Source organism: Saccostrea cucullata, unplaced genomic scaffold (genome assembly GCF_032062105.1).
Source record: "Saccostrea cucullata isolate Sc308-1 unplaced genomic scaffold, CSIRO_AGI_Scuc_v1 ctg8021, whole genome shotgun sequence".
Lineage (NCBI taxonomy): Eukaryota > Metazoa > Mollusca > Bivalvia > Ostreida > Ostreidae > Saccostrea > Saccostrea cuccullata.
Window position 1 is genome coordinate 1 of NW_026926886.1, and position 21096 is coordinate 21096.

The 21096-nt window shown below is 32.4% G+C and overlaps 1 pseudogene; it reads left to right on the top strand.

Moving 5' to 3' along the window:
• Positions 1-5953: 5953 nt before the first annotated feature.
• On the top strand, positions 5954-19817 carry LOC134272827 (uncharacterized; annotated as a pseudogene).
• The last annotated feature ends 1279 nt before the right edge of the window (positions 19818-21096 follow it).

Genomic DNA, 21096 nt, shown 5'->3' on the forward strand with positions numbered 1-21096 from the left:
TTAGAATGTGGGAGCACTCTAGAATGAATTCTTAAGGTAAGTCATTTTTTTAAGAATTAAAAAAGCATGGAGAGATTGACTTCAAACAATCTTAAAACTGAAATTGAACTATTTTGATGAAAGTTTAATTTACCACATGATTATGAATAAATATTTGTGTAATTCATAGGTGTTAAAGTATTTTCCTTCAATAAAATTATTTCAAATTATTTTTATGCGTGCATTGTTCAGAAATTAATGACTGTCGCGTAAATGTAAGAATTCCTAATATTTGTTGATCAGGGTAAATTTCAACTGTATTTTATAATTTAATTGCTTATTGGGAATCTAATTTCTGGGTTAGCTCCGCCCAGTAAATAATAGACCACGCCCATTGGGATTACTGGGACTGCTTTCTGGACTAAATGTCGGGACTGATTGGAACGCCGTGGGACTATGCTCTGGGACTGCTTTCGGTCAGATTGGGTCTGGTTGTTGTTGTACACATTTATAGAGGCTGTCTCTGAAGTATTAAAAGTGAAATATCTCGTAAATAGTTTTAAAGTTAACTCAATTTTTTTTATTAAATCAATCGCTGATATGTGTACATTTATAGAATTTTATTTTTAATAAAATAATAGAAACGTGATTTGAACATGTTGAAGGATAAAGATCTTTAATTGGGATAGGGGTATACATCCAATTCCCATTTTATTTTTAACCCCGCCCCACTCTTTGAAGCCCTTAAAATATACGAGCCCATGTTGGTACAGTTTTCTCCGTTGGCTGGTCACTGTATTTTATTGAAATCTACCTATATGTGTAAGGAGAAAATTATACCTAACTGCGCTCACATTTTATTTTTTAATTATAAAATCTAACTGGACTTTCCCATTATGAACAGATCAACGGACACTAGATTTTCTGACTTAAGAATAAATTCATATGCTAATCGAGGTACTGTTCATACTTTCAAACTGACCAATCAGCTAAATGAAATTCGTTACAAGCAAGTACTACAAAATACTATAAAAATATGCTTGGAATTTTACTGCTATCCGATAATGTTTTCGCATTTAAGTCACAGATTAGACACGTATCTACATAAGTATCATTTCCGAGATCACAGTAAAATTCATATAAGTTTACAACAATTGATAAATATTCGTTATAGTTTAAAGTTTTGTAGCGTGTTTGGTGAGCAATTCGCTAGATCTACACATAATGTATATATAGCATTGGCTGATCATTATAAACGTTTGAAATGTAGAAAGTTATAACAGGTAAATTGACCTACGCAACGTGTGTGATAAAGAGATAACGTAGTAAACTAGGATGTTTTGTTGTTCTGTCATCGGATTGGACAATGACTATGAGCAAAATAATAACAATAGCCATATAAGGTCTTCCCTGACATGCATATCCCTCTATTGTACTTTGATCCACAAATTTGCTTGTCTTAACAGAACATATTCTCACAAACCTGATCGAATTTATCTGTGATAGGGTATAAAAAATCAAAGATAATGCAATATTCCTTATAATTAAATTTGTCTAAATTATTGAAACAAGTCAAAAGATGTCGTATTTACTCACTCATGTTTGAAAACTACAACCACTGTTAGATTAAATATTATTCTTCGTGGAAAAAGGGGCCCCAGATAGCAGCTAGTTATGTCGAATCATCCTTTACAGCCTAAATTTACAAGGAAACTTTTTTGATGATTACCATTCGACTTTGAATGCGCTATACTAAATTGTTGTTGTACTAAATTCGACATCAAGATATATCAACACTCTCTATGAACTAAAAGTGTTCATTTCCATCTATATATCGATTTAAAGTGTCCCATTTAATTTGAAATATTTGACACCAAAGAATCTGCCACATTTGTTTATTTTTGAGTTTTTTCTGACGCTACATTATATGGCAGATAAGCCACCATAAATGGAGTCAAATGAGAGGAACTCAATCTTCCTATCGTCAACTCCTCCCTTATGTGCAACTGAGTCTTTCGTTTTCCATCTGATTTTCTTTGCAGCCGCAGGTTCCGGGAACAAGCAATTTTTAAACTAAGACAGTCTAATATTGAAAAGATTGATGTTACAGCAATTTCTAATGTCTCATTAAAAATCAATATTTCGAAAATTCTTCGATCAAAATAATTACTGCAATAAATTCTTAGGTCCTCCTTTGGATGAGATTTTTCATACATTTCTTTGAATGTATATTTATTTTGACATACAGATTTAACCTTTTTACGTTTTAACAAGGCTTTGGGTTGCAGCCATTTTCAGATTATTTCGACCTCTTTTAAAGAAGAGCTCCATATAAAGAGATACAAAAAATTATCAAAATTTAAAACTAAATTGCATGACTTTTTTCTTTGCCAAATGAATGTTGACAGCTCAAGATACAGTATCTAAAAAATAAGTTAAATCTGGTGCTTAATCAATGGTTAAGTTGTTGGACCCCCAGCCTCTTTAAAGAAGAGGACTCACGAAAGGTATATCTATTCAATAGAGGAGATGCTTACTTCTAGGCGTTTGACTTAAATCGTTTTTAAGTCGTATTTTCCTCGGTCAAGTTTCATTATTTACCTCTTTTATGAGTCGTTTTCTTGATCATTGACAACAGCTTTTCAGAAAAATCAAGGGAAGTCGTTCTTTTCTGAAATTGATAATTAACGAGGCCGAGTCTAATTCGAGTGCGCATCACATTGCGCAGCTTATTAATTTCATGCAGTCATTTGTGTGACAGTACACCTTTGAAAATTATTTTAATTTTAATACAAAATTAACATTATTTGTAACTCCTGCTGATCTGGAAATGTGATTTTACGACAATAATTGGAAAAAGAACGTTGAAGTGGCTCTAACAACGTCACTATATTCGGATTTTGTAAGCAATGCATGACGCTAAAGAATGACGTATGACTCGCTTGTATGTTCAAGACGTCCATGAATATTATACAAAAAACTTATGACATAACTTCCCAATAAACATACTAGCAATCTAAAAATTGCTATTTTTGCCGAATAAAATTGTATGCGCCGATAATTTATCTGCAAGGATATGAATTTGTACCGTAATATGTCAATTTTAGTGGTATTTGGCTTCGGAAAAATAAACTTAGTAACTACTACCTAGACCATTCAAGATGGTAAACTTTTTTGAAATTACACAATTTAGTAACTTTTTACATTAACTTTCATTTACTTGAATGAAAAAAAATTCCTAGTGCAGAAATACAAAAAATTTGGAAAAAATGTCATAATTTTGCAATTTTCCAACAAATTCCCATAGGGTCCAATAGTGAAGTTTGACAGCATTTGAGATAGCCCCCTAAGAAATCGGGGAGGTAAACATTCGATTTTTTAATCCTAAAAAACTAAATATAACACAAAAAATTAATTATCAAAATATTATCAAAATCCCTAGGGCAGAAATAATTAGACTCGGCCTCGTTAAGAAACTTATTTAAAGATTTACTCTGACTCTTTACACACGCATTCTAAATTGAGGATGCTGTTTAATTGTCCTCTTTTGCAACATTTAAGCAATCTTCAGAAAACAGTCTTCCAACAAACTGTTGGATTGTCAATGATTACTGATTATGACCCTTTAAAAGTGACCTGAATACTTTGTTCAAAAACGTCTGAATGAGAAGAAGCAAATACTTCCTATTACCATCAAATGAACATTTAGATATTGACAACGTTGTCTCAGTCATGATTATAGACTTGATATATCCTAGTGAACTTGCAAAAGATATGATTCAGAATTTGTCACATATATATGTTTCATATTTGGATGTTTTAATAACTTAAGAGATAAAGATGAATAAAGGACAGATGATACAAACGAACGTTTGTCATAAATTTTGAAAATTACACCTTGGGTCATGTTTTAATGAATAAAATGAATTTGTTTCACCGCGTAGTTTTTGAATTTTTATTCAAAGTTGCAGAAATGGAATTTGTAAAATGGAATTTGAAGTAAAAAATACTTGTGTAGAATAATAAGGATGGTTTCAGAAGGGTAGAATTTGACAATCACAGAAGGTTTACAATTTCTTTATATTTTAGAAATTTATTACTTGCATCATTTGCAATGAAATTAGCAGGGTTGGGGCCAATTACTTTAAAATGTAATTAAATACTTTCAAATACATTGTTAATTTTATCAATTACTTACAATTACATTGATTTTCCAAATGTAATTAATTACGTTCAATTACTTTGACAAATGTAATTAAATACTTACGTCTCCAAAGAACATACTCTAAGTAGTCAAATGTTAAACCAAGGCATGTAACTGACAGATAAGTTGAGGCAACAAGGATTACAATAACTTCGTTTAAAGTCGACATTTTCTAAATTCTTAAGAATATAACGTATACCTAAACAATGCATGGGACTTAGTGCTGTGTAATCAGTCAACAATGGATGTTTACTCCGGGTAAAATGCTGAATGCACCTCTGAATTTTACTAGGGTCAGTGTTTTATAAACTATTTACAATTTTTTTATTGTTTGAAGATTTTTAAGAATTTCCAACATGTTCCTTTATAGATTTTGCGGAAAATTCTCTGACAAAGTACTCTATAAAAATTCTAAGATTCTGAATGTCCAATGGGTTTTATATTGGAGAAAATTGTTCATTCTTTAGTTCAATTTTGTTAAAAAAAAATAAAAATCGGATTGAAATATTCGTAATGTTCATAAGAATAATAGCTAACTAAAAATAACTTAAATTTTAACATGTGGAGATATCCAATGGGTTTTATGTTGGAGAAAATTGTTCATTCTTTAGTTCAATTTTATATAAAAAAAGGAAAAGAAATCAGATTGAAATATTTCATATGTTCATATGAATAATAGCTAACTAAATAATAACTTAAATTTTAAGATGTGGAGATGTCCAATGGGTTTTACATTGGAGAAAGTTGTTCTTGCTTTAGTTTAATTTTGTAAAAAAAAATGGGCTTGAAATATTCCATATGTTCATATGAATAATAACTATAAATGATTTTAAAATTTCTTTCTACACTCCACTTCTTACAAGATTTTTTTAAAAAATTCTTCCCAATTGTTATTTATAGAAATAATCAATTTTAATTTTTTTTAATTTAAGTTGTATTTCAAAATGTGCTCAGAAAAAATTATTTATTTAAGAATTAATGATTGATTAGGGTAAAACAGAGAAATTGAATATCAGTTAAATGATTGCACTTATACCAAAAACAATCATATATATATGCATGCAATCGACAAGCTGTAGATTACATGTACTAGAAAAAAGTACATTTAAGTACTAATTAATTTTGTAGCTAAGGTGAAGGAAGCACAATATACGTACAGTGGAATATGTTTAATCCTCACGATTCACAAATGGTATCTCAACTGACAATTTATATATTTTTTTCAGAACCAGACAAACTAAATTTAAAGTTTTGAATATTTATACTGCTGGTTCATAAGCAATGCGCAAATTTTGCAGTAATGTTAGAATTTGGAACGTGTCCATATTATATTGATATGATAAAATCAAAGGAATGTTATTATATTGGCATAGATTGGAAAATTCTATAACAGTTATGCCCTGTACATTGTTTTTTTTTATTAATTTTAAAACACTAGTATATATTGAGATACCTGGTTCCCTTGTATTCTAGATTTTTTTTTAGAAATACCTGGGGTATTTTAAAAATGCATCCTTTTTGAGTCAATCTAAATTCAAATTTGTCATTTATAATTCGTTTTCGTTTTCAATACATTAAATTGAAAGTAAACTTAGTATATAATAGTAGCACTTTATAAAGCCATCAAATGATCATTACCTCGCATAATCTAAATAAATTTCAAAACCCATAACCCATGAGGGGAAAATGAACAGACAGATATTTATTAATTAAAGGTAATAAATATATATAATTTAAAGCATCGTGTATTTTCAGGATAAACTGCAACAGTTGGAATACAAACAGAAACCTGATCATGTCGTGTTCAAAATACGCGTCTACACCACAAACAACAAACTTAGCACGAACCTCCCGCCTGATACTGGGACCATGTGCTGACATGATGAGGGATGTACTTCTCAACGAGGTTCCAACGACTGACCTGTCCAGGAGAGTTAAAAAATGGATAAAATCAGAAAAGAAGAACCCATTCAATAAATCGCAAGCTGATTTGATTTTTCCTCCACCGTCAAATATCTATGGTGGAAACTATTCCGATATGGATATATCCCTGCTTTATATTCTCTTGCATAATGTGACTACACTACCTGCTCACAATACGGGTTGGGGTAATGATCCCGACCCTACAGACAGAAGTGTATCGGCAAATATAGAGCGTATAAGGTTCATCAGAAACAAACACTACGGACATGCTGTAGATATAGGTATACCTGATGCCGATTTCCAACTTGAGTTTATGAAGATTCGCAAAATTGCCGAAGATGTTGATATTTATTTTGGCGTTTCAAAATATCAAACATCGGTAGACTTTATCAAAACAGTCAACATGAACCCGGAGCAGGAAATGAAATGGATAAAACAGCTTGCAATATTTGGTAAGACTACTGGTATATAGATTTAAGGAATAAGCTTATTTCAACTTTTGTTATACGCGAAGCGGTTACTGAAGTAATAAAAGAGCATAAACTGTTATGTTATATCGTATTACATAATTTTAAATAAGCTTCATTCCTTATAATTTAATTTCAATGTAGACAAAGAGAAAATAGTTTCCTCCAGGAAAAGGCTTTAAGGACGCTCTAAACCCTGCCTACTAAAGAGCTCTATTTATTGGGTTTTATTCGGTAATTTTATGCAGTTAGAGTGAACTGCCGTTAGCTATAGGATTAAATTAGTTGTTATTTACCGTTAATTACATAATTTATGAGATAAAAAGTCTAAATATGCATATTTTTCTCTGAGTGCTAAAAAAAGTGTCTGTTAGGGTTTAAAGCTTCCTTGAATTATGAATATTTAAAAGTTATGTAAAGCGGAGTAATACATTTTTGATCTAAATAATATATATATAGTGACATAGGCTAGTTTTGTTATACAAAATGGATGAAATCTTTTACCCAATCAAATTACTAGTACAAGTTACAACTAAAATTAAATTATTTTGTTTAATGCCAAATCATGTCTATCTCTTTCAATGCACTCAATCATGTAAAAAACAACAAAGAATATATAATTGGTTCCTAGAACTATACATGTATATCTTAAATATCGTTGGAAATTTGCTATTTGCTTTCATGAAGAAATTTCCCCCTATTAAGGCATGTCTTACTTTTTTGAGAAGAATAACTTGAATCAAGATAATATAAATTGATCTCCTTCATCGTTTCTTTGTAATCCTTATAAAAACAAACGTTTTAAGAGTATGTTAGTATTTTTGCATAGCTTAATGTGAAACGTATAGTAGCTCCATTTGTTTTACATCCAAATGGATATCATAATTATTATCAAATACTGAGAGAGATTTAATTTTCTGATCATGTCCATACATGAAAATCGTCTGGATATATGAAATCTTACAATTACATATCTATACTAAGATACATAATACATGAAAAACAGAAAACGTTAAAAGCATTTAAAAGTATTTATATAGATACATTAAACGTTAAAATATCAATGTCAATAATATACAAACCTATAACATGAAGACCTTAATGCAAGTCAACTCTAGCATAGCTATTTCATTTAACAGAGTCGGTGGTTTCAAATGTAGAGGAAAACACCAAAGAAATACACCAAAACACCAAAGAAATACACCAAAACACCAAAGAAATACACCAAAACACCAAAGAAATACAGAAACTGAAACGTAAGTAATCGTACTGAATACAGAGCTCAATATTATCATTTAATTCTGAGAAGTTTTTTTTTTATACATAACATCGCCTTTATTAATCTTTTCTGTTTTAAATATTTATTGTTTGTTCCACGTACATAGTGTGATTTTGAGTTTATAAAGTATTAACAACATTTTTCTGCTATGTTTACTCTTAACAGAGCAAATAGAAAACACGGTGTTTGAGAATTTTGGTAAGTTTAGCTTTGGTAATACTGCTTTTCTTCATTTTTTAAAAATAATCAACAAAGTACTAATTCATTGTTATGTTTGATAGATTACCCATTTCATATTTCCATATAACATAATTGTATGCAAAATAGAGGTATACTATTAACTTACATTTAATATCAATTCTTCGAAAAATTTTAACTGGTTAGCAATGATAAGAACCTTGTTTTTCTTCTTAAAATTTCGCACATCTGCAAACATTTCCATTACTGTAACAATGTTTCTGTCTACCAATTTCTTTATCAAATTCTGCAGTCTTTAATTATCATCATTCTCTTAAGAAAACGTAAAGTTGAATAAATGAGGTATTTGTAAACAGATGTATGGCATCAAAATAGCTATGATGATTCGTAAATATTTAATAGAAAATTCACGACATTGATAAGGTATTCATTCATGTAGTTTCTGATTTGTAAATCTTTTTTTTTTACATGACATTAATCTCTGATGAAAAAAAGAAGGTGAAGTTTTTTTTCAGATTTTAAGACTTTTCATATGAATTGGTTTAAACATCTCCTGGAACTCCACACGCTAATTCTTGGTAAGAATTCATAAGGAACCACAAGAAACATTATCTTTCTCGTATTTTTTTTCCTTTTCAGATACGCATATCAGGGCAAAGATTGGTAAGACCTTATTCCTGATATACCCTTGTTACAAATTAACTTAGAAGATAAAAATATATCCAAAAATAGATAGATTATCATTTGATGTGGATATTTAATCCAATTTGAAGATATTTCTGGATTTTTTTAGATACAACAAGAGCTGCTTTAGAAAATCAAGAACTAAAAATAAAGGATGTATTTGTTGAAACACGCGCAATTCAGAGAGTATTAGAACTTTTAGAGTCAAATAGGTATGTCCTTGTAAAAGGTAACCCGAGATCCGGGAAAACCACGATTGCGATGTATGTCTTAACAGAATTACAGAAGAGAGGAATGATACCTCTTCAGGTGTTCACCGTTGATGAATAATATGGACCCGTATCGCCATCTTCAAACGTCGCTTTATTTTTAGATAATTTATTCGGGGAATTCTCAGTTTCAAATGAGGTTGACAACTTCCAAGCTAAGATACATTTGATTAAAGCAATGTTGAAAAATGATAATTGTCAGGGAAATGTTTTAATTATAATAATCAGAAATGATATATACAAAGAAGCAGCCGATAGAATACATGAAGACTTATTTTTAATCAATTCTTCTGTTGACTTATCTATTGGGAATTTTCAAATGCAAAGTTCAGAAATGGTGGAAATGTTTACAAAGCACGATCTTGATAAAGTGATAACATCAAATACAAAGCTGGATGTAATTAAACTTGGGAATGCACTTGGAATCCCTCAATGTTGCAGCCTATTGAAAAATAATCCAATATTTTCCGAAGAACGCTAAAGCTTTTTTAAAGGATCCAATTCTTAGCCTGGAGAAGTATATAAAACAAAGGCTAGATATGAAAGAGGGCAAAATGGCAGTTTTAGTCTATATTCTCCTTTGTGAGGGGAGTGTGGCAGAAAGCGTGCTGGAAGAACCTTTACGAGACGGAACGCGGAAAGAAGAAGCGCTGAAAATGGTAGGAGCCACAGGGTCAACTTTAAGGGATTTTCGGAGTTCTATCTTTCATTACGACCATTTTTTGATTGCTTATGACAATATTGAAAGAAAATATAAATTTAGTCATAGCTCAGTAGAAGAGAGTTTATTTAAATTTCTTGTCAATTATTACCCACAGGAAATTATCAAGAGTTGTGATTTTACCCTTCTAGAAAGGTTAACGACTTGTAAGAAATTGTCGTGATATTCTGGTAATTGTCAAAGATATTTTCCAAGACTTGATTAAACGATTGCTAGAAATTCTCCAGGGAAGATCAGTTACAACATGGAAGGAGAAGTGATTAGGAAACTGTTTTCAACCTTTGTTGTATTAGTTGAAACAAGAAAACATTTAATACTTATAGATCTTTTTCCCTTGATTTTGCAGTCATTGGTTTTCAAAATTCAGCATTTATTTTTTTTTTTCAAGAAGAAAGGAAGGATTTACCGTTCCTCAATAAAATTTTTAAAAAACATGATTGAAATGCAAAATTTGTAGACCTATCCTCGCTTTATGTTTTACAATTCTATAAAAAAAAACTTAATAATGATGATTCTTAAGTAAGAAGTTGTGCTGTATCTACAAACTGTTAGAAAAAGGGATTTTGTTAAGTGGAAGTTCGTTTTGTACAGTGTCAGACTACATGCACTTTATTCACGATCTTGACGTATCTTGACGTATACATGAAGTAAAAGTAAAAACTATGATTTTTTTTTCCTTTTATTCCAAAGCGTTACTGTCATTTCATCTGAAACATTAAACCTGTTATTTTAAGCAACGATGTATTTTAAAACATAAATTAGATATTGAGATAAAAAATATTACAATTATCTTTCTGACGATATTCTTTAGATTCCTTGCTATAACATGCATAGTGTAGCTCCTCAGAGACTAGATATATTCATAATCTTTGTAATTGATAAAATTATTTCTATTAATTTGAATGTTTTAAAATTTCAAAAAGGCGATGGTTGTATATTTTAGGCATTTTTGTTTAAGCAGTAAATCTACCCCTCTGGAACACTTGCACTACGTCATGTTAAGGCTTGTGAGGTCATTTATGACATGAGATTGTGTCCTCTTTACTTGGCAATATTGTTATCAAGTGTTAATATTTTACAAAATTGTATAAGTAATTGGTAAAATAAATGAATTTGTTGTTATTTATGCATCACCATATGCCTAATTTGAATTTTCTCATTCGTTAAATTTTTCTTGACTTCCCAATGAAAATTCACATGTTTGTGATCTCAGGTCCTACTTATCAAGGTTAATGTAGCCCAGCTCTTTGTATTGTAATCAAGTGTATACTTGTTTCTTAATGACGAGACTAGTGTTTTTAATAAATGAAAATAAATGTTTCATTGTGTAACCAGTTATGACAGCTTCGCAGGAATTTTTTTATGTCCAGAAACTGAAAGGTTGGTTACTTTATTTTGTATCGAGTTGATATCAAAATTTAAATGAATACGGATTGAATGTAATTTTTTCAGAATGATTTTTTAATAAAATTCTGAAAAGTGGAAATACTATGATATTTGATATATATGTATAATACAATTATAATATTACATAATAATGCATAGTGAACAAAATCATGAAAATTTAACGTTTTATCATATAATGAAAATATTAATAAAAAGTATAGAGTACACTGACAAATTTATTAGCCAACTAGTGGTGAATCCGGATGGAACTTTATGTTTCCGCTGAGTCTGTCCGTTTGTAAAGCATTGATGCCCCACTATGACAGCTTACTGGGACGGTTAAAGTTTCTCAAATGCAACTTCAATGTCAAGGTATCAAAAATGTTGTTATAACCAAAAACAGATTTGTGTCAATAAATATACGTACATATGAAAAATGAAAGCCAAAATATTAACCTTTTAATAGTTATCACAAAGATTAAAGTTTTTTCAAAGTGGGTCAAGCTCCAAGGTCAAGGTCAAATGGTTAAAATTATTGGTACTCAGACAAGACCTTTTTATAAGAAATAAACTATTGAGATATAAATGCCCTAGCAAATGAACAAAAGTATTTGCCAGGGTTAATGTTTTCCAAAGGTAGGTCAAACTCTAAGGTAAAAGTTATGATATATAAAGAAAGTTCTTGTCACACTGAATACACCTGTGCATTACAAAAGCCGTAGTGTTAACTGTTTACAAATTATGACCAAGGTTAAAGGTTTTTATTCGGTCATTTTCATTAGGTCAAGGCCAAAAAAATATATACCCAGGCCATAAATAGGTCTTGAATACACATGAGCAGAATGAAAGCCATAGCATCAACTGTTCAAAAGCTATGGCCAAGAATCAAGTTTCATAATTTTTTGCAAAAGTAGGTCGACCTCCAAGGTCAAGAGGTCAAAACTGGTACCTAGAAGGTCTCTTACAAGGAATATAAGGTGAAAAATAAAAGCCATAGCCCCACCAATTCAAAAGTTGTGGACAAGGTTAATTTTATGCAGACAGACTGCTACACAGACTGGTGAATAGGGCAAAAACTAGACAGCAAAAGTCGTTTAGTATGAACATGGATATAATCGGTTTTACGGATTTATCAAAGTTATCTTAGATCCCCAGCTATTTAAATCTAAGAAATATCTAATACGAATATATCGAGTAATATTGAAGTAATTTCTTAGGTCCCTGTGACTTCGTTACAACTAAGTTTATAACTTTATATCCCCGAATCTTTGATTACGGGGGCAAAAAAGTCTATCATAGAAAATTAAAATGTGAAAGATGTGAAAGAAATGTTTAAAGTTTTTTCTTTAACTGTAGATCACTGTTGAGTCACGTTTTGTCCGCCGTCACGTTATGTCCGCCGTCACGAAATGTCCTCCTCTTTATCAGAAAAATCGTCACGTTATGTCCGCCGTCACGAAATGTCCGCCTCTTTATCAGAAAAATCATCACGTTATGTCCGCCGTCACGAAATGTCCGCCTCTTTTTCGAAAAAATCGTCACACTATGTCCGCCCCCACGAAATGTCCGCATTTCTTCCCAAAAATAGTAATATTAGGTCCGCCGTTAAGAAATGTCCGCCGTTTCTCCCCAAAAATCGTAATTGTAATCACTAATATTTTCCGACACCTTATTTTCGCGAGATAGGCAGTGATTCTTAATAAGCGAGACAAAATTTTCCCGAACTGTGATTGTTCCTCTATATAATTCTTAGGAATACTATTATATGCGAGAATTAAATTTTTGCGAGCACACTGTCTTGCGTAATTACGCGTAAATAAAGTTCACGTGAATAAAAAGTGATGTAGAGTATACGTAAATTTATTATGTTATTCCATGTAAGTAGAATCAAAGAGCCATGTTCCCAAAGATAAAAGCTGAACACAATTTGTAAAAAGATTTTTATCCGAACAGTTTTATATCAAAGGAGGATGTCGTCAGGGAGATCCCGTAGCACCATATCTGTTTCTTCTTTGTGCAGAAATTCTTTCAATTATGATCAAACAAAATCAAAGCATTAAAGGAATAGTTATTAATAAAACAGAACATAAAATATCCCAATATGCAGATGATATATACCTGGCTTGCCCTTGACGGATCACCTAAATCACTTTTTGCAGCATTAGATACTATTGATTCATTCTCAAAGATTACAGGACTTAAAATTAACAGCTCAAAAACTAAAATTGCTTGGATAGGTTTAAAAAAATTCTCCATCATTCTAGTTGGAAACTTGAATGGGGTTGTACAACTTTCAATTTACTTGGAATTAATTTTTCAGTAGAACAAGATAAAATTATTAATATAAACTACAATGTTCAAAAGATCAAAGCTTTAATTCAGCAAAGGAAAAGAAGGGCTCTTACTATTATCGGCAGAGTGACAGTTCTGAAAACATTAGTTTTACCAAACCTAAACCATCTTTTTATATCTTTACCAAATCCAAGTAAAGAAACTTTTTCTCTTGTTTAAAGCAGAACAAAATGCCTATGATTACTGGGCTGCTACATTATTTAACTCTTAAGTACAAAGTAGAAAAATGCATATCAATTCAAAAATTTACAATGAACAATTTTGAAAATCTATGGTTACCATGGATTAATATTTTCGATGTATAAAAAATTATTAAAAAGCAGCAACTTTTAATATATCTTGTACTTGTATATTAAATATTCCATTTTTGTTTAAAATCAGAGCGGAAGTGTGAATGTGTGTGTGAATGTGATTAAAAATCTTATTATGTAACTTGACATGTCATTTTTTGAAATATAAAAAAAAGGATTTGTCCTCAATATTTGTCCAAGCTTTCGCTTTTTCTGCAGATCACTATAAATATAGCGAACCACTTAGTCACTGTTCAGGGTAAGAAATTGTCACCGGTGTATACGGACATATCCTGCAGGAATGTAAGATACCAAGGACTCTTACGACATTTGTACAGGTCAGTGCAGTACTCAAACAAACACAAATATATGCATAAGTGCAATAAAATGTAAACAAACGTAATGCAAGAAAACCAGCACGAACATGGGTTGCCATTCAACGCTGATGCCCTTGACAATAAGGCAGTCAGGTGTAAATAAAGCCAAGAGTGATGCCCTTGACAATAAGACAGCCAGGTGTAACGAAAGCCAAGAGTATACCCTAGTGTTTTTTATTGTAGATGATAATATTGATATTGATAGGGTTTTTATAACCCTACTAACCCTACTAACTATTTACTAACCCTAACCCTAACCCTAACCCTAACCCTAACCCTGACCCTACTAACCCTACTAACCCTACTAACTATTTACTAACCCTAACCCTAACCCTAACCCTAACCCTAACCCTGCAGTTTTTTTATTGTAGATGATAATATTGAAATGGCATATGCCTATTTACTAGTCATGTTTACTAACCCTACTAACCCTACTAACCCTACTAACTATTTACTAACCCTAACCCTAACCCTAACCCTAACCCTAACCCTAACCCTACTAACCCTACTAACCCTACTAACTATTTACTAACCCTAACCCTAACCCTAACCCTAACCCTAACCCTAACCCTACTAACCCTACTAACCCTACTAACTATTTACTAACCCTAACCCTAACCCTAACCCTAACCCTGCAGTCAGGTGTAAATAAAGCCAAGAGTGATGCCCTTGACAATAAGACAGCCAGGTGTAACGAAAGCCAAGAGTATACCCTAGTGTTTTTTATTGTAGATGATAATATTGAAATGGCATATGCCTATTTACTAGTCATGTTCAGCTTAAAACATAAAGTAAACTATGGCTACAACAAACACATGTAAGGAATTTACACTAAAATCAAAGAGATATTCACACTCTTTAATTTAAAAAAAGAAGATACAGAATGTTACAGATTTAAGGAGTTAAAGTCAATATTCCCAAGCAATTTATACATTAAGCATGTTAAACTGTAATTTATTACCAATTATTTTCTTTATGGATATAAAATAATGCAGCAGGGAAATTGTATCTGAATAAAAACAAAAAATCTGACTCTGAACGTATTATTACTTTATACAAAAATATAAAGACAACCGAAAAAAGCAATTTATCACGATCATTACTTACTCTGTCAATAGCTGTGTACATCCTGCCATATGAAGACATTCTTTGCAAAATGAAAAGTTTGTAAAAATGATGGTGGGTTATTAATTGCAATATTAATTGTTTCAATATGCCAATACAAAGTATAAATAATCCACCTAAAGCACAGATCATACATAACATGTTGTTGTTGTTTTTTTTTAAGGTAGGTCTACCAGTTCTTAAAAGGATTCTTTCCCTAATCGGGAAAGGGACTTTTTCTTGCAGCCTTGTCCTTACATAACAGTCTTGTAAACACATATAAGCACAGCCTCACAGGTTGGGGTCACATGATCACATGGGGTCATGTGATTTGTTGATCTTTGAAGCCACTATTTTTCCATATCCGCCCCTTCCTTTGTCATAATCTGTTCTCTATTCATGCCGGACCTGAAATTTAGAAAGGCATTGAAAAAAAACCCAACAAGCCAGAGGGGCACACCATTCACATGAGCATTATGGTCAGAGAAAAAAAACAACCAAAGATCAGTTTTTAAAAGCTTTTTCAGCTCAAGTAGTCCGGACCTGAAGGGGAGAAGGGTGAGGGTATGTTGAGTCACGTTTTGTCCGCCGTCACGTTATGTCCGCCGTCACGAAATGTCCGCCTCTTTTTCAGAAAAATCGTCACGTTATGTCCGCCGTCACGAAATGTCCGCCTCTTTTTCAGAAAAATCGTCACACTATGTCCGCCGTCACGAAATGTCCGCCTCTTTTTCAAGAAAATCGTCACACTATGTCCGCCGCTACAAAATGTCCGCCTTTCTTCCAAACAAATCGTAATATTATGTCCCCCGCTACAAAATACCTTCTTAAACAAAACGCAATATTGTCCGCCAACAAGAAAAGTCGCCTTTCTTCCGAAATAAAAAATCGTCAGATTATGTCCGCCGCAAAGAAAAGTCCGTCTTTTCTCGGTAAACTCGTCACTGATCACACAGTGTCCGCCGTTAAATGTCCTTCAATATTTCGGATTGTAAATATCGTCTCGTAATGTCCGCCTTCACGAAATTAAAGTACGCCCTTTCTTTTACAAAACTGAGACTTTTTACCTATATATATAAATATATAAATGTGTACATATAACTTTTTAATAAACTTTAAATCAAATTTATTTTAATCTTTTTAAATTTGGCAAAATTTTGATTTTTTTTTTTGTCTTAGTCTTAAGTTCTTTTGTAAAACGGGCCCAAGGCCTTTACCTTCTTGAACAAACCAATACAGAATATGTCCCTTTCTAACTTTTAAAAATGATCACGTGTTTACTTCATCCAATGGGGAACGCGTTGCGGGGTCTCACCTGGCCGCAGGTAGGTATCTGTTTTTACTTTGACCCCTGCTGCGCCACGTGACAGGTTGATAAGAAAAATGAAGACTATCGGGTAAGTATAATTATGTTGTAAAATAATTAAAACAGACTGATGATGTATTTATATTAATTTTCTATTACCATCCTCTCATTGTTAATAAGATAAAGTCCTTCCAGATATATTTTCAAGCAGAATGTTCTGAAATCCAGCAATGTTATCTATTTATCATTCTTCATGTTTATTTTAACTAATTATCATTTCTTGAAGTACTTTTTTTTCAATTTTAACCCATGTGTATTGATTTGTTAGAGATAATGTACATATACTACATAATATTATCATTTAAATATAAAAATAAAATGCAAATTAGTTAAAATTGAATTTTTTTTCGAAGCGAAATATTTCAGTTTCTAATTTTATAAATAACTTAGCTAATTAAGTTAATTTTTCTCATAAAATTAAATGCATCTGTCGGTTTATACAATGCACGCAATTTCTTGTTTTTAGCATCTTTATAGTTAGGGGGATGTGTTTTTTTTTTTTAATATTGTTTTCATGATGGTTCAAAATTGTAACTATTTGCTTCAAGAATGAAAGAATAGAATAAGCAGTTCGGACATGTTTAATTGTTTATGAATAGAATCAGTAATCTATTTTTTAAAAAAAAATAGATGGAGAGAGAACCTTTCAAAATTCCTGAAACTCAGGAATTGAATGCAATCTCATTGTATTGAAGTTAAAATTTTTCCCATGCTATAAAACAAAAGGTGTGAATCCCAGGTGTCTGTTGAAAAGGGCTTCATTGTTTTAGAATCACAGGTGTCATTAAATGTATAGTACACATCCTGTCTCTACCTGAAAGGGGGTATCTCGGTTGCGTTTGATGTAATTTTGACATGCCCCTCAATCAGTGCGATGTCTTCCATCGGTGCCTCCTACCTATTCCCACTTTTTAAAAATCTCAATTCCACCTATTCCTGTTTTTATTACAGTAATTACATCTCACCTTGGATTTACCTGTATTCTTTACATTTGAAGACAGAAAATAAATAGTTTGAGAAAAAATTATTTATTTTAATCAATATATGCAATACATATACAAAAAAATGCTATAATAAATTTAATTATTTGAAAATAAAGGGTTACAAACCCCTTTTGTATCTTTAAGTGTAAACGTAAAATGGGAAGATTTGTTTTAAAAATGCATTTATTTAAATAGCTGAATTTTAGAAAATATAATAAATAAATTAACGTCCGCCATTCGCAAGGCAGCCCTACTGGCATCGAAAAAACGCGAAAAAACCATGATAAAGCACCATTTCAAAAAACATCAAGTTAGTGTCTATAGTGTGGGCGACGAAGTGTTCGTAAAATCCCAAACTCGGAAAAATTACAATAAAGCTAGGCCGCGGTTCGAAAGGGGAAAAATAATCGGCACAAAAACAATTTCCAAAACACAACGCGTTCTCTTACAAAATCAGGTTTTCCAGTGGGGTGTCGCTTTGGATAAATGTACAAAACATAGCAGCAATTTCACGTTCCGAAGAACTGTTAAAAAGACAAAAACGTCATCGATTAAGGCTTGATCCGTTGTGCGAGTGTAACAATGAGAAATGCTCCCGAAAATCGGATCCAAACTGTGTACACAAATTAAATAAATTTTGTTGCCGCGAAAGCAGAGTTCCCTGTTCACTGCCTTCCCATAATTTCCCGCATATATCGGATTTCTATCTTTCTGATAATTTAGTAAACCAACTTAAAGAACCGAGCCTCTCGAGAACCGATACAGCCCATGACGATTTGGTTCGAAATGCGCTTGAACGAAATTTAATTCCCGTTGGGGATATTCCTAAAGACAGTAGCTGTCTCTTTCATTCAGTTGCACAATCGCTCTCTAATTATTTACAAATCGACCTTAATCAGCAAGATATTAGAGATATCGTGGTAAACTGGCTCTCCGAGAACCCTGAAACACCGGCAGGCGACCGCTTTTCACACTTTGTACCTAATTTAGACTGGGATACCTATTTAGAGGGCATACTGGGTACCGAATGGGGCGACCACATCTGCATCACGGCCATCGCGAACGCATTTAATATCGCAGTAGGTATTGTGTCGAGCTCCCAGTCAGACTTAAGGTACATTTTGCCTTTTGATCGTCAAAATAGGGAAAATCTTTTACATATTTATTTAGGCCATGAGTTCGAGTTTCATTTTATAAGGTTAGAACCAATACCGGGCACGCAGGCGGATATTTGTATTAATGAAGTTAATTTTCATAATGTTAATACAGTGTGTATTCCAAACAGGGATCTCAACTCAAACCAAAACAACACAGATAATAACAATGTTCACAGTAATGATTTTTCTCACTATTCGTTACAGGAAGTTCAACTTGAACCTCAACTAACAGATTATTCTAGTGATTCGATTCTCCACCTACACCTATCCACCAACGACAGTTCGTTATCTCCTCCGGTCAGCCATGTAAACATAGGGCCTTCGGCTTCTTTTCCTGACAACGAATTATTTCAGACTGCAAATGACCACATCGATTCTCCTGTTCCGCCAGCATTAGAAACGCCGACTTTGCAACGCTTTTCCCCAACAGCAATCTCCGACACAAACAATCTGAGCTCCACAGAGAAAGACAGGTTATTTCCCCCAAGTCTTAACTCATCATTTTATTTATCTCCACCTTCTTTATCTCCAATTACAGATAGGATAAACGATTCCAATTTAGACAAACAGCCACCAGTATTATCACCTGTCCGATTAAGGTCTAACGTGCGACCCCCTAAAAAGTTTACACCAAGTGATTATGTCAGGGCTCGTAAGCAAATTTTTCCGGAAACAGAAAATGTAAACCAAAAGCAATTCACTGATTTACCTTACTTCATTCAGCGTCATATTTTATCCTTTGTAATATACAAAAATTTTAACATGTTTTTGTCTTTAATAAGGGTTTCAACACATTTCAAGCATTTGCTAGGCACCCTTTATAAGTTGTGTCCTAAAGTATACTTAAATGAAAATGTCATGTTTTTATTGGAAGGTAGGTCAGTATTCGCAGAGGGCGTAAGGCACAACTGGTCTGTTCGTCAGTTGGGCCGTGTGTCGGGTTCGGGTAGTGGAGTAATGATGGAATTACGGAATATATTGCGACCGATTTCTTCCCGGTGGATTAATGGTTACATCGAGATACTGGCAACAGCAATCGCCGGATGGTATTATATTCGATTTTAAATTTAAAAAGTAACGGATAAAACGTGAAAAATATCCTTGTATATACGCGCTAAATATCGTGCTTATTAATTTATTAATTTTCAAACACTGTCAGTATATGGTGGTATGGCCTTTTTTCTCTGATCAGGCTTCCAGTTGGAGCCACCATTCGCGCCAAACACATCATTAGGGAAAATGTGGTACGACCTGTCTCCTTATGAGCTGGTTTCCAGTTGGAGCCACATTCGCGCAAATCTAGGTTAACATGTAACAGAAAAAAATATCTATTTATTTATTTATTTAAATAGAGTATGATATATTTATTTATTAAAAAAAAAAAAAAAAAAAAAAAAAAGACTCTTAACAGGAGATGCCTCCACGTGGCAAGAGTTGGGCAACAGTTTTACTGGCAGAACTCTCCTAGAATATACTAGTACTATAAGTCTGCCGACAACCCTTATTTCAATATTTCTCTACTAACAATAGTCACGTGATTTTTATTCAATATTAACAGGTATTAACTTTAAAAAACTTTGTATATGATCGATGCACAACAATTTTAAAAAATCTAGATTGAAAAACAGGGCAGGACACTTTGAAAGCCTCCACAAAATTAAATTGTCAGAAATATTCTAGAAATGTGCGTGTAATATTATTATTTTTTATTCATTCGTTTTGATCTCGGGATCAAACACGGATAAGCAGTGCTGTTTTTGGTCTTGCATAACGAAGTAAAAATTTACATTTGTTTTCAGCGAGACACTTCTCCCCTTTCCAAACAAAATGCTATGAACATTAATTTAAAGTATTATTTTTAGGTACACTGAATGCTTTTAATATGTTTAAATCATGAAAAAAAAATCCAGTTTCATTTCAAACTATGGACGTTTTGCAAGTACTGTATTTACTGATAATTATTGATATTGGGACACGCTATTTATCGAGACAGCGAACTATTTGTCTCTCTGAATTCCCTACAATCAAGACATTGATAACTTTGTTTGAAACCATTTATTAAATCCAATCTATTATGTATTGCTTGAAACTCAACGTGATGATAATTCGTCGTGTTTCATCAGACGATATACATTTGTAGTGGCTGTGGTTACGGTTTTTTAAAACATTTTAATTGGGCTGGGGGGGGGGGGAGGGTTAAATTATTATTCCTATTCGTATCCTCTTCGTAGAATACATATATTGCTACAATGCACCTCCAATTTCTTTGCACCTAAAACATGGACATGCATGTGAGATGTATTCCCTGATCACTTAAAAAAGGTTTATTGTTATTTGGGTAGTTTTTCTCCACACTT